This window comes from Macaca nemestrina, chromosome 7, assembly GCF_043159975.1.
Source record: "Macaca nemestrina isolate mMacNem1 chromosome 7, mMacNem.hap1, whole genome shotgun sequence".
Lineage (NCBI taxonomy): Eukaryota > Metazoa > Chordata > Mammalia > Primates > Cercopithecidae > Macaca > Macaca nemestrina.
Genome location: NC_092131.1, coordinates 121466282 through 121479835, shown reverse-complemented (window position 1 = coordinate 121479835; position 13554 = coordinate 121466282). Strand labels below are relative to the sequence as shown.

Here is a 13554-nt window from a genome sequence, read left to right as displayed (position 1 = left end):
ACTGGGGGCCGCAGTAACCTTCAGCATAGGGGCGTGGGGAGACTCGAACCCCGCGGGTGGCTCCGGCTGCTGGGCTCCCTCCAACGCGCGGCTTCGGCTCGCTTTCCCCTCTGCCCTGCAGCCGCAACCTGGGACCGAACGGACACCGCCTTTCCGGGGCCCCGGCGGCGCTCCGACTCCCACTTTCCTCCACCGCAGCCTCTGGCAGGGGACCCCCTTGGCGCGACGCCGCGCCCCTCCCCGGGACCGCCCCCTCGTCCCCCAGGGTGCGCGTAGTTGCTGCCGGTGCGCCCCGCCAGCTCGAGCGCCCAGGGCGGGCGGCGGTGGAGAAACCCAGCCCGGCTTTCCCCAGCCGCCTCCCCGGCCCGCGCTGCTCCCAGCCTCCAAGCCCGTGACGTGGCGACGCCGGCCAAGACACAAAGACCGAGGCTGAGACCTCCAGGCGTTGAGGGTGAGGCCGCGTCCCGGGGCCGCTGGAGCGCAGGCGACATGCGAGCCTGTCCCGGCTGCGCGCCGCCCCAGAGGAGTCCGAGCGCCCGCCTCAGTCGCGGCGCGCTGGCCCTGACCCGGGCTGCAGCCAGGTGGGCGCCGCGCAAGTAAGCGCAGACCGGGACCCGGGCGGCGGAGGCAAAAGCCTCCCCATCCCCGGGGTGCAACCCCGGGCGCGGAATCTGGGCTGCCGGGTGACAGTGACCAGCTGACTCTGGAGCCTCCCGGAGGCGCGGCATCGGAAGCCGTTGCGACCACTGCCGAACAGCCGCTCCAGACCCACAGAGAGGCGTCGGCCCTGCGCCCGGGGCGCCTCGGAGGTAACTTCGGAGAGCCCGGGCCGGGCGGGGGGCGGGAGCGCAAGAGAGAGAGAGAGAAAAAGAGAGAGAGAGAGAGAGAGAGAGAGAGAGAGAGAGAGAGAGAGAGAGAGTGTGTGTGTGTGTGTGTGTGTGTGTTCGTTCGCTGTGTGCCCGCGGCTCGGTGTACACGCGCGCAGGTTTTAAAGTCAGGGGCTGCGGGCGCGCCTCCTTGCCTCGGCTTGGCCCCGCAGCATTGCGGGCCGCGGAGGCGTGGGGGCCCTTTTTGCTGGGCTCAGGGCAGCGGCGGAAAAGGTGTGTGCGAATGCAGGGCTGGGCCGCACCTGGTGGACAGAGCAGGGATTCGGGAAGAGAAGCCACAGAAGAAGATCATGCAGTTTGGGCAAGTTTTCCTGGTTGAGAATCGCTTCAGGAAACGGTGTTTTGAGGGTTAAATATGTTAGCTATCCGTGCAAAAAGCCTGACACATCAGAGGCGCGAAGTAAGATGGAAAGCTGGACAAACCGCAGGTGGACCGACCAGTGCATCCAGTTCTTAAATTGAGATTTCCAGTCACGTTGACGTGGAATGGGATCGTTGTTCTTCCCGAGGGGATAAGGATGCTCAACTTCACCGGTCAGAAAGCACCGGAGCCAGGCCTGGCCTGTGGGGAGTGTACGCTCGCTCACATGCCGTCCAACTCAGGCAAATGCAGCATGCCCGACCTGCTCTGCCGCCATCCCTACGAAAGCGATCATTTCCCTGGGCTACCGAATCCATCAGAGTAGTCATTTGTCTCCTCGCCGGCGGGGCGGGGAGCGTAACAGTTGAGTAGCCTAACTCTCATAGCACGCACTCCAGCATTGTTTTGCTGGGAGATTGTTACTGTGTTAAGCGGCTGTGTATAATACAGCAGGTAAGGTAAGATTGTGTTCAGCTGCTCTTTTCAGTGGGAATTAAGTTACGTTTGGTGAAGACCTAAGGAATCCAGAGTTTCTGCTATAAACAATATACACCTATCTTAAAGACTGCTCACCCATTTCTGTTGTGGATGGAGCCATTGGGTTGGGAGGTGGTAGAACCATGCAGCCACCCCTGCGGCTGTGGTTGGAGGCTTCATTTCTGGGCTCTGCAATTTTATGCTCTGTGATATTATGCATGGCCTGAAGAGTTGCTAGGAGGAGTGTGGCAGCAGCTTATGTGGCCAGTTATGCACCCTTTATTCCAGCAAACAAGCTGCCACTGCTATCTCTCTCTGATGGAGAGGGTCGGTTAATGGCCCTTCCTTGTAATTTCTCAGATACCAGCATCACTGGGCCTGCCCTGCAGGTGGAAGCTAGCCCACTGCTGTGGTCAAGGATGTCTTTTGAAGTGAGCCTCATTGAGAGCACAGCAGCAATATATTGGGTGTTGTTGAAATAAGAGAAGTAGATTAGAGAGAGTAGGATGCCTGGAGTTGTACAACACCCTTTAATGGGCTTTCCTTTTGTGTATCAGAGGAGGGTAGAGCAGGAGAGGGTGGTGAGTCTGCAGAGAGAGCAAACTTAGAGATTTTCTTAGGCTACTGGAGCCTGGAGGGAAAAACCTTAAATGTCTGGTAAATAAAGTCTGATTTTTATTGTGTGTGTCTGAGAGACTTGTATAGATCAGGGAGTATGTGAAAATAAATGTCAGTTGCCAGAGAAAGAATAGATCAAACAGTTTATTTGCATTTCTGATGAGTTTGGTGAGGAAGTGTATAGCACTTAATATTTGGAAGGCAGACAAAAGGTTTTGTTGTTGCTGTTATGTTCCTTTTGAATTTTAGATACATGATGCCATTATTTTCTGGCCAATGCTCCAGGCAAAATTGATGTCTTTCCAGTTTCTAAAACCCATCATATTTATGAACTCTCTGATACTCTGTCTGAAACAGTCATGCTCCTCTGAGGTTGAAATCCCTCTCCTGCCTCCGTCCACAGCAGACGCACAGACCTGGTCTGGGAATTTTCTCACTTAGGATTCCCAAAATGAGCCCTTTCTCAAACCTTGACAAATGTGCAGCAGAAGCCATTGTTGCAGTTATGGCTGTGTGCCTGCTGGCCAGGGATTTAATAGCCAGGGGAAGGCAGGGGAAGGCAGGGGAAGGCAGGGGAAGGCCCTGCTCTCTGCTCCAGCCAGGTAGTAATGTACATTCTTAAACTAGCTAGGAAAAGGTTCTAGATTCCTCTGTGAATATGTCGTTTAATCCCACTGATTAGCTTTTCCCACTGACAGACATTCAAATCCTTATTTTTGGAGCTTCCTCTGCAGACTTGGTGTAAATTTCAAAAAAAGAAAAGAAGGCTATGAAGCTTAAGACAGGCAGAGACAGTTGGCTTCCTACCTAGGCATGCTTCGAACTCACTGTATGACCTTGGTAAATTATTTAACTTTAATGCATGCTTGTTTTCATGTGTATAAAATGAGAGAGTATCAGACTAGATCATGGATTTTTTCCCCTTTTCCCTCTTCTCTCCATAAGAGTAGAATCCTTTAAATTAAATATTTTATAAAAGTTAAGTGTCCGGGCACAGTGGCCCACGCTTGTAATCCCAGCACTTTGGGAGGCCGAAGCGGGTGGCTCACCTGAGGTCGGGAGTTTGAGACCAGCCTGACCAACATGGAGAAACCCTGTCTTTACTAAAAATACAAAAAATTAGCCAGGTGTGGTGGCGCATGCCTCTAATCCCAGGTACTTGGGAGGCTGAGGTAGGAGAATCACTTGAACCTGGGAGGCATAGGTTGCAGTGAGCCGAGATCACGCCATTACACTCCAGTCTGGGCAACAAGAACAAAGCTCCATCTCAAAACAAAACAAAAAAGTTAAATATGCAAAACAGATTTAAGAGCAAGGGAGGGACATAGCAGCCAGTTCACTCTCAGTGTGGTGTCTGAAGCACCCTTTGGAACCCCTACGGGCTCTTCAGAATTCAGTTTGAGAATCACTGGAAGCTTCTCTCTGCAATATGGCATATTCCCTCTCTGAGTGTTTCCAATGAAATGTTGTGGTCACCTAGCTCAGTGTTATAAATAAATTGTCACGTACCTGTAACTGATCCTCCTGGATGGCTAGTTAAACCCCTACAATGAGAGCTGTGGGAGGACCATAACTTTTTCAGCCCTGGACCTTCTGGGTCTAACACAGCGCCTGGCATGTAAGTAAATGCTTAGTAAATGCTTATTGAATGGATTAAGGAGTGAAGAGGGAGTAAAGTTATTCTGGCAGACCAAAGACTGGTGGATGATACACTGTGGTGGAAATCTTAGGAGAGTAGGGACTTTGATTTGTTTGTTGCTATATCTCTAGTGCCTGGCACAGGCAGATTTTGGCTTATTGTAGGAAGTCCTTCAAAATAATTAAAGTTAATACTGGGAATGGATTGCTCCAAGAGGGGATGGAAACATATATATGGTGGCTATTAATTTTGTTCATAAATATTTTGGCTCTCTCTGCTTCTGGACACATGGTAAGATTGCATTTTCCTGTTAATTTGAAATTAGGTATGGCCATGCGACTTGTTTGGCCAGAAAGTACATGAACCTTTAAGAGTCAGTAGGTGCCTCACCATATTCTCTGTTTTCCTCTGTTTCAGTGGTAGTTAAGTCTCCAGAAAGTGGCTGCTCCTCCCCCAGCCTGGGTCTGTGATTGAGGATGATGTGGAGCAGAGCTTCTTACCATTGATAATAAACAAACGGATTGGTGCTTTAAACCCCTGAAATCTGGGGATTATTTGTTGCTGCAGCGTAACCAAGCATATTGTGACTGAGGCAACATGTAAAGAACTTGAGATCATACTGGCTGCTGATCAGGATAGCAGTGTTATCCGGGAAGGCCAGTCCTTGCTGAGACAGGGCTTCATGCGGATCAGGACCTGTATATGAGCACCACATTGTGGCATGTGGCTGTCATTTTGCCTGGTCGGAGAGCTCATTTGGTGATATACTCAGGTTCGTCTTTTAGAGAAGGAACATGAAAATCAAAAGCCTGATGCACTAGCTATAATATGCTGATTTCATAGTTTAGGGAGAAGCAAGTGAATCTGATAAATGTGTTCAGTGATCGGAGAGAATTATCCATTAAAAGCCAGATAATAAACAGAAGGTGCTTTGTGAGCCAAGAATGAAAGCCAGGGGAGTTAGTGGAATGAATTGAATGCCTGTGTCATATGACTGTGACATGCCAACATATCCTTCATTGTCCAAGTTAGAGAACTACTTGCTCAATAGACTCCATGCATATGCATGCATGTCATTTAATACTATCCTTAAAGCATGATTTATCAAACACAACTGTACGATTTTTCTGATGCTCTGAGCATTGTTCCATGCCCTTAGCCAATAGGAGCTCACATAACAGAGTTTTCTACTGACGTGGCCTGTGAGAACTTCATACTGTGAAAGCTCTTAGCCAGTGAACCCTCCACTGTTCCCAACTTCAGTGTCTTTCTCAATATGTGTCCAATTCCCTGCACCCTTTTTCCTGCCATTTACTTTGTGTCCTAGTGAGCAATTTTGACCTTCAGTAGCTCATGTGATTACCCCATTGATCCCTCTTCGATAACACTGGGATCTTAAGGAGAAAAAGTTTTATTCAGGAAGCTAAACATGCAAGTTTTAAGGTTACTAGAGGAGGCTTCAAGTAACTAACTAAGAAAACAAACAAAGATCAACCAGTCACTAGGAACTGAAAGCTTTAGCATATCCCGGTAGCCTAAAAGACTGAACAGTGGTGAGGAGGCAAACCTTGGGAAACAACAAAAGAAGGCCTGTCTCAGGCATGGAAATTGAAGAAGATGGAGGTCTTTTGGCTACGTGGGTGCAAAATGGGGAGGAGTGAGTAGGTGTGGGTATGAGTGGGTAGTGATTGGGTGTGAGTAATGGTTGTGTGTGGGTGGGATAGGTAGTGAGTGGATGTGGGTGGGCAATGATTGGGGGTGGATGTGGGTGGATAGTGACTGGGTGTGAACTTGGGTGGCAAGTGAGTGTGGGTATAAGTGGTTGGTGAGTGGGTGTGGGTGGGTAGTGAGTAGGTGTGAGTGGGATAGGTTGTGAGTGGGTATAGGTGTGGATAGGAAATGAGTGAGTGTGTGTGGTGTGGGTGGATAGTGTGTGGTGTGGGTGTGTGTGGGTAGTGTGTGGGGTGTGGGTGGGGTGAGTACTGTGTCAGGTGTGGGTGTGGGTGGGTAGTGAGTGTGTGGGGTGTGGGTGTGGGTGGGTAGTGAGTGTGTGGGGTGTGAGTGGGGTGGGTAGTGAGTGTGTGGGGTGTGAGTGGGGTGGGGTGGGTAGTGTATGGGGTGTGGGTGGGGTGGGTAGTGTGTGGGGTGTGGGTGGGGTGGGTAGTGAGTGTGTGGGGTGGGGTGGGTAGTGTGTGGGGTATGAGTGGGGTGGGGTGGGTAGGGTGTGGGGTATGGGTGGGGTGGGTAGTGAGTGTGTGGGGTGTGGGTGGGTAGTGTGTGGGGTGTGGGTGTGGGTGGATAGTGAGTGTGTGGGGTATGAGCAGGGTGGGTAGTGTGTGGGGTGTGGGTGGAGTGGGTAGTGAGTGTGTGGGGTGTGGGTGTGGGTGGGTAGTGTGTGGGGTAGTGTGTGGGGTGGGTAGTGAGTGTGTGGGGTGTGGGTGGGGTAGGTAGTGAGTGTGTAGGTGTGTGTGGGGGGGGATAGTGAGTGTGTGGGGTGTGGTTGGGGTAGGCAGTGTGTGTGTGGGTAGTGTGTGGTGTGTGGTTGGGGTAGGCACTGTGTGTGTGTGTGGGTAGTGATTAGATGTGAGTGGGGTAGGCAGTGTGTGTGTGAGTATGTGTGGGTAGTGATGAGATGTGGGTGAAGTAGGCAGTGTGTGTGTGTGTGTGTGGGTAGTGATGAGATGTGGTTGGGGTAGGCAGTATGTGTGGGTGTGTGTGGGTAGTGATGAGATGTGGTTGGGGTAGGCCGTGTGTGTGTGTGTGTGTGTGTGTAAGTAGTGATGAGATGTGGCTGGGGTAGGCAGTGTGTGTGGGGGTGTGTGTGGGTAGTGATGAGATGTGATTGGGGTATTGTAGGCAGTGTGTGTTGGGGGGGTAGTGATGAGATGTGGTTGGGGTAGGCAGTGTGTGTGTGTGAGTATGTGTGGATAGTGATTAGATGTGGGTGGAGTAGGCCATGACTATGTTGGATATGGTGGCAGTCAGTGAGGGAATGTTCTCTGTGTTGTGTGGGACTGAGACGTGGGTAGGTAGTGTTGGATGTGGATTAAGGTAGGTAGTCTGTGGGCTGGGTGGTTGGCTGTCGGCTCTCGCTGTTTGTGCCAATGCCCTGGGAACGCTGCCTGCCCTGTGCTATGACAGATAGTTTACTGGTGCTCCCCTTCCTCTAGCCTGTTGCCCTTGCAGGTATGGCCAGGGTCTCATTTATAGTTTTGTCCTGGTGAGGAGCACAGTGTCTGGCTCAGGTTGGGTGTTCCCTAGAGCTACTGGGTGAAAGAAGGAAAGAACAAGGTGATTCCGAAGATGCTCAGCAGGGATGGGAGAGGCCTGACTCTGTAGTCACAGCAGGAAGGAGAAAGTATTCGATTATTTAGTCTTCCATAACCTCAGCCTGAGTCAACAGTATAGTATGGCCATCAAAAAGATCCTTAGCTGAAATAATGGTGTCTAGAATGAGGAATGGGACTCCTGTACTTTTCTGCACTTTAAGAGAAGGAGACACAATGTGAGAAGTGCATGAGCCAATTGGAAATTATTTAAAGAACCATGGATCATTAGCCCCAAGGTGTGTCTAGTCCAGAATTTCCCAGCAGCCATCAGTGCATCCACTATACCAGAACCTCTAGGGGACCTTATAAATGCATATTTCCAGGCCTCATCTGCTGAGTCAGAATCTCTGGGGTGAGGCCAGAGACTTGGTTTATCACCCACATTTTACAAAGCTGTTGGGAGTTTCCCGCATAAGGAGAAGATCTGGGGTTTGACTTGATTTTCTGAGTCAGAGACTGCACCTGGTAGCCTCCTCTCCATCAGCCCAAAAGATGCAGGGAGCTGCAGCCAGGTCCTGAAGCAAATGGGAGAAATGGGATGTAAGACCCATCCTTAAATACTCGAAAAACTGCCCTTCGAAAGGAGATTTGGCTTCTGCATGTCCTTGGGGCAGGATGAGGACCAGTGGGTGCAACTGTGGAAGAGGCTGCCTTGGGAAATTGTGTGTGTTCCCTGTCTTAGTAGCCATCATGCCCAGACAGGCAAGAGCAAAGGCCCTGGGCTGGAAGCAGGACTGGCATGTTTGGTTGGCCATAAAAGTACTTTATAAAATCTGCTCTTGCTGTTCGCTCAGCCTGGGCTTTGCCTCCCCCTTACCCCGCTCCTCCCCACCACCCAGGCAGGCACATGGTTTGCTCCATTGCCTCCTTCAAGACCTCATTCAAAGGCATCTTTCCCCCAAGCCGCCTCTGACCATCTTGTTTACATTTGTAATACCTCCCCTTGTTCTCCCCTTTTCTACTTTTCTCCATAGCACTTCCTACCATCTAATACACTATAAATTTTACTTTTCTGTTTTGCTTATTGTCTGTCTCCCCCACTAGATTATAAGCTCATGAGGGCAGGGTTTTTTTTTTATTGTCTGCTTATACCCTGCTGTATTGCCACCAGCTAAGACAGTGCCTGACACATGCCAGTTACAAAAGAAACATTTCTGAATGAATAATATGGATGCCTCATTTGACCTTGTTAGTAATCCCAGGAGGAGGAATTGATATCTTCCTTTTATAGATAAGAAAACCAAAGATTAGAGATGATAATTTACTTCCTCAAATTCCCCTTGCCAGAATTTGCTTGCAAATCCTTTCTTCTTTATTTCTTATTATAAAATCACATATTTAGAACATTTAAGTAAAAGTAAAACAGCCCTGAAATGAAAGGAAAACCACGCAGAGACAATTATGATTAACATTTTAGTATTAATATATACAAAGGGTGAGTGTATGTAGAAAATGTCATAATACAACCCACCATTTAGTGGTATACTCTTTCACTTAAGAATACATCATTAAAAATTAAACATGCCAATAAATGTATTTCTGCACCGTGACTTACTAATGGCTACATGGTATTCTGTCATACAGATGCACTACAATTTATAGAACCCATTGTTGGCTACAAAGATTATTGCTAATTTTTTCTTATTTTAAGCAACATTAAAGAGAATATATTCATCAACTTTGTTTACATATATCTGATTATTTTCTTTAGATAAATACTTAGAAGTGTGGAGTTGCTTCATTTAAAGGGTATGCGTATTTTTCAAGTTTTATTGTTGATTACTTCCTATAAGTCATATAGTTCTCCAGCAATACATGGGAGTGCCTATTTTCCCGCATTCTCCCCAACAGTGTTATACTGATTATAGATACCATAACAAATATATTATACACTGGTTATAAATAATATCAAAAACCCTTAATAATAGTCAAAACCCTTAGTCTTTAGTACTTTTCCACTTAGAAAGAAAACATTTTTATTTTCTTTAGATTTATAAATAATTAAGTGGTCAACAAATTGCTGTTTTACTTTGCTTTATTTATTATGATGTTGCACATTTTTTCTTTGCCTTCCTTTCTTTGTAAATTAACCGTTTTTTTCTTTGAGTCGTTCATTATTTCTTATTCATTTTTAAGAGCTTTCAATGAGATGCAAGAATTTTCTGCATTCTGTTTTTTCAGGTTTTTTAAACTTTTTTTTTTTTAACTGTTTATGTTTTTTATGTTTACTGACATGGTAAGCAATTTTTATCCATCCAACCCTATCACTCTTCATCTTAATTATTTCAACTTTTGGGATCTTGTGTGGAAAACCCTTTCACAAATTATCTAAATCTTGACTCAGATTTTCTACTTTATATTTAATCTGTAATTTACTTTTGTAAATGGCAAGAAGTGGGGCTAACTTTTTACCAGTTGATTAACCAATCATTCCAGTAATATTTAACTAATAAAGTAACACATTTATGTTCATTGAATAAACCATTATTTTCTCATGGAGTTGAAAGGCCACCTCTATAATATATTGACTGTTTATCTATATTTGGGTCTGCTTCTTGTCTTTCTATTCCGTTCCATTGATTTATCTGTCAAACTATGATAATAGGAGCTTTGTAGTAAGTTTTCATATTTGGCTATCCAAATAGATTTTTATTTTGACCAGAATTCTTAGATAATTAACTTAAAGCAAATAATTACGTAGTGTTACCTTTAACATGCATGGCCTTGTCCCATAAAAATGAAAAAAAAAAATCCCAACAAAACATAAACAATTGCAAAAAACTGCCTTGTGAATTTTCTTTGTGGTTACTGCCCATTTAGAGCCTTACTTATATAAATTTTCTTTTAGCTCTCTTTTTGGCAGGTCTTGGTAAAAGCAGATAAGTTGGAACTTGTTTATCTGGTGTTTTTACCTTATTTTAAAATTAGTACTTGTTTTAAAAAATTAAGAAAAGTACATAAAATAACGCAGTAGACATTCCATATACCAATGAAATTAAATGAATGTTAATGTTTTGTTATTTTTGCTTCAGTGTTTGTTTTTTGTCTTTAAAGAAAAGAATATGATATAGTCCAAGTCCCAGCTGCCACTCCCCGCAGCTTTTGTTTTAATCACCTGCTACTTTTGTTTTAATCACCTGCTACTTCCCGCATTGGTGAGAGAGGATTTCTACTCTAAGGTTTCTACTCTAAGGAGATTTCTACCGAACACTTGACACTAACACTGAGCAGATGAGATGAACAGTGATTTATTAATTGCCTGTACTCACAGGAGGGCAGGGGGAGGACACCACAGGCCACACAGGGCCACACAGGGGGCTGCACTTAGGAACAGAGGGAACAAGCAGGAGCTGTGGGAGGCAGCCTTTGCTTTATCAAAATGGTGAGGTGACCCCTGATTCCCACAAGAGGATGTGATTGATTTGTTTGAATATTTCTGAGGGCTAGCAGGGAAGCAGAAGCTGCCACTTGGGGTAGGTAGAATCTGTGCCTGGTCCCTTGATAAGAAGAGTGGTTTGGCTAGGGTACCTTATCTGCAGGAGTAGAGAAACTTGCAGTTTGGCCATTCAAGGTCCTCCTGGTTTCACCAGGTGACAGGGCAGCACATCATATTGGGCCTTAAATATAGGCCCTACACCACATCTTTCCTGCCCCTCCCAGAAACCACTATCCCAAACCTGGTATATTTCATTTCCATATAGATTTTTGCATTCTCCTTTTTATGTATACATCCCTAAACAATCTATTTGAGGGTTTTTTTTCCAATTACATCAATGATATGATAGATCCATTCGCAACTTTTTCCATGCTTTCTTAAGTTTTTGAGGTTTATCTTCAAATTTATTGTAAGTAAATTCATTAATATTAGCTGTTGTATAATATAAACTATGTGGATAAACTAATTTATTCCCCCACATTATTTTACTATTCAAAAGTGTTTGATAACAGTTTTGCCTCCTTGTGAACCTATGTGCATGTTTATCTAGGGTAAACACCTCAAGGTGGATCTGGGGGCAATAGTTTTTGATTATCTTGAGCTTCATCTATATTGCCAAATTGCCCTCTAAAGTGGTTCTCCCGTTATTCATCCCCACCAGTAGCATATGAAAACTGTTTGCCTGCATATTCAGCAATCCTTGGTGTTATATTAAATAAAACTTCCAAAAAATTGTCTATTGAATTTGTGGCTTTATCCCTGTTTTCACCCCTAATTTTGTGAAGTACTGTATAATGTGATGTGTAACGTGAGCTCTAGACTTAGGGTGTATAGTTCAGGCCCTGGTTCACACATGTCTTAGGCTGTGTGGCCTTTGACAAGCTACTGACCTGCTCTATGCTGGAGAAAATTCAGCCATAAAATTAGGATCATATTAGTTCCAATTTTGTAAGGTGATTTTGAGGATTAAATAAGTTAATCATTATAAAGTGTTTAGAAACTTTCTGGCACATAGTAAAGTTCTCCATAAATGTTACCTATGATAATGTTGTTCCATTATTTATTCATGTCTCTTTTCTTTATTTCTTTATCATTCTTGCCAGAGATTTCCAATTTTATTTATTTATTTCCAATTTGTAAAGAGATTATAATTTTATTTATTTCCAATAATTTCAAAGAAATCATTTAGGTTTTGTTGATGGTAACATTTATTTGTTTTCTACTTCACTAATTTTTCTCATAACATTAGTTGCTTCTTCTGTTTTCCTTTGTATTTACTATACTGATTTTTTTTCCTGCTTCTAGAGCAGGATGCTTAGCTCATTGATTTTCAACCTTTTATTCCAATATTTGTATTTATGACTGTAAACTTTCCTCTAATGATAGCTTTAGCTATAGTTTACAGTTTTGATATGTCATATTTTCATTACATTTCATTACAACCATATTCTAATTTTTACTATGATTAATTTTTTGACCTATGGATTATTGAGACCTGTATGTTTAAATTTCCATGTGTTTAGGTGATATCTTTGGGTATACATTGGTTTATTTTATTACTTTATAGTAAAAAAAATTCACTGCAGGATATAAATTCATTTTTTAAAAATTTGCATCATAATACGTGGCCAGCATTACTTGAAAAGAATGTGTATTCTTGGGTCCAGGTTCTCTATCTGTATAGATCAAGTTTGTTAATTGTGTTGTTTTAGTATTTTTCTATCAAACGTATTATTTTCTTTGATCACTCAGTTTCTTGAGAGATATGTTAAAATCTCTGTACATTATTGTGAGTTTCATATGTTTCCTAGAAATTTTGTTAATTTTTGCTTCATGTATTTTTAAGGATATGTTTATTGGGTGTCCATATGTTCAGGATTATTTTCCTGGTGAGTTGTCTTTATTTATCATTTTTATAATAATTATTTGTTTCCCTTATAACGTTTTTTAACCTTAATATCTTTCTTATTTATGTTAATATAATAATAATAATGTTATAGCTTACACTTACAGAGTGCTTATTGTATATAAGGGACTATTACATAAAACAAATCATGTAAAGCAGATACTATTATCATCCCCATTTTGCAGATAAGGAAACTAAAGTACAGAGAGACCTATAATGTGCCCCAGGGTAAAAAGTGCTCCAACTAATAACTAATAAATCACATAGCTTATAAATAGAAGAACTTGTATTTAAATTTGGGCAATTTGGCTCCAGAGTTTAGAATCTTTAACTGTGATGCCATTCTGCCTGTAACAAACACTAACAATATTCTGATTTAGTTTTGATTGATAAATCTTATTTCATCATTATACTTTCAATCTTTCTGTGACAGTAATTTTTTTTTTTTTTTTTTTTAAGACAGAGTTTTGCTCTTGTTGCCCAGGCTGGAGTGCAATGGCATGATCTCGGCTCACTGCAACCTCTGCCTCCCAGGTTCAAGCAGTTCTCCTGCCTCAGCCTCCTAAGTAGCTGGGATTACAGGCATGCGCCACCATCCCTAGCTAATTTTGTATTTTTTGCTCGAGACGGGGTTTCTCCATGTTGGTCAGGCTGGTCTCGAAATCCCAACCTCAGGTGATCCACCCGCCTCGGCCTCCCAAAGTGCTGGGATTACAGGCGTGAGCCACTGCACCTGGCCTGTGACAGTATTTTTAGGTATATCTCCTATAGGTAGTCTTTGACTGCATTTTACTTTAATTTTTAAAAATCCAGCTTGAGAGTCATAGTCTTTTAACTGGTAAGTTTAAGCTATTTACATTTATTATAATATGATGTATTTTGAAATATTTCTGTCATTTTA

At 43.9% G+C, this 13554-nt stretch overlaps 1 protein-coding gene across 1 annotated transcript in view; it reads left to right on the top strand.

Annotated features, from left to right (window-relative positions):
* Positions 1–545: 545 nt before the first annotated feature.
* MINAR1 (membrane integral NOTCH2 associated receptor 1) overlaps positions 546–13554 on the top strand; it is a 40302-nt gene continuing 27293 nt past the window's right edge. Inside the window, exon 1 of the mRNA XM_071100821.1 lies at positions 546–809. The gene's annotated coding sequence lies outside the window, so the exon portion shown is untranslated. The remainder of the gene's footprint in view (positions 810–13554) is intronic.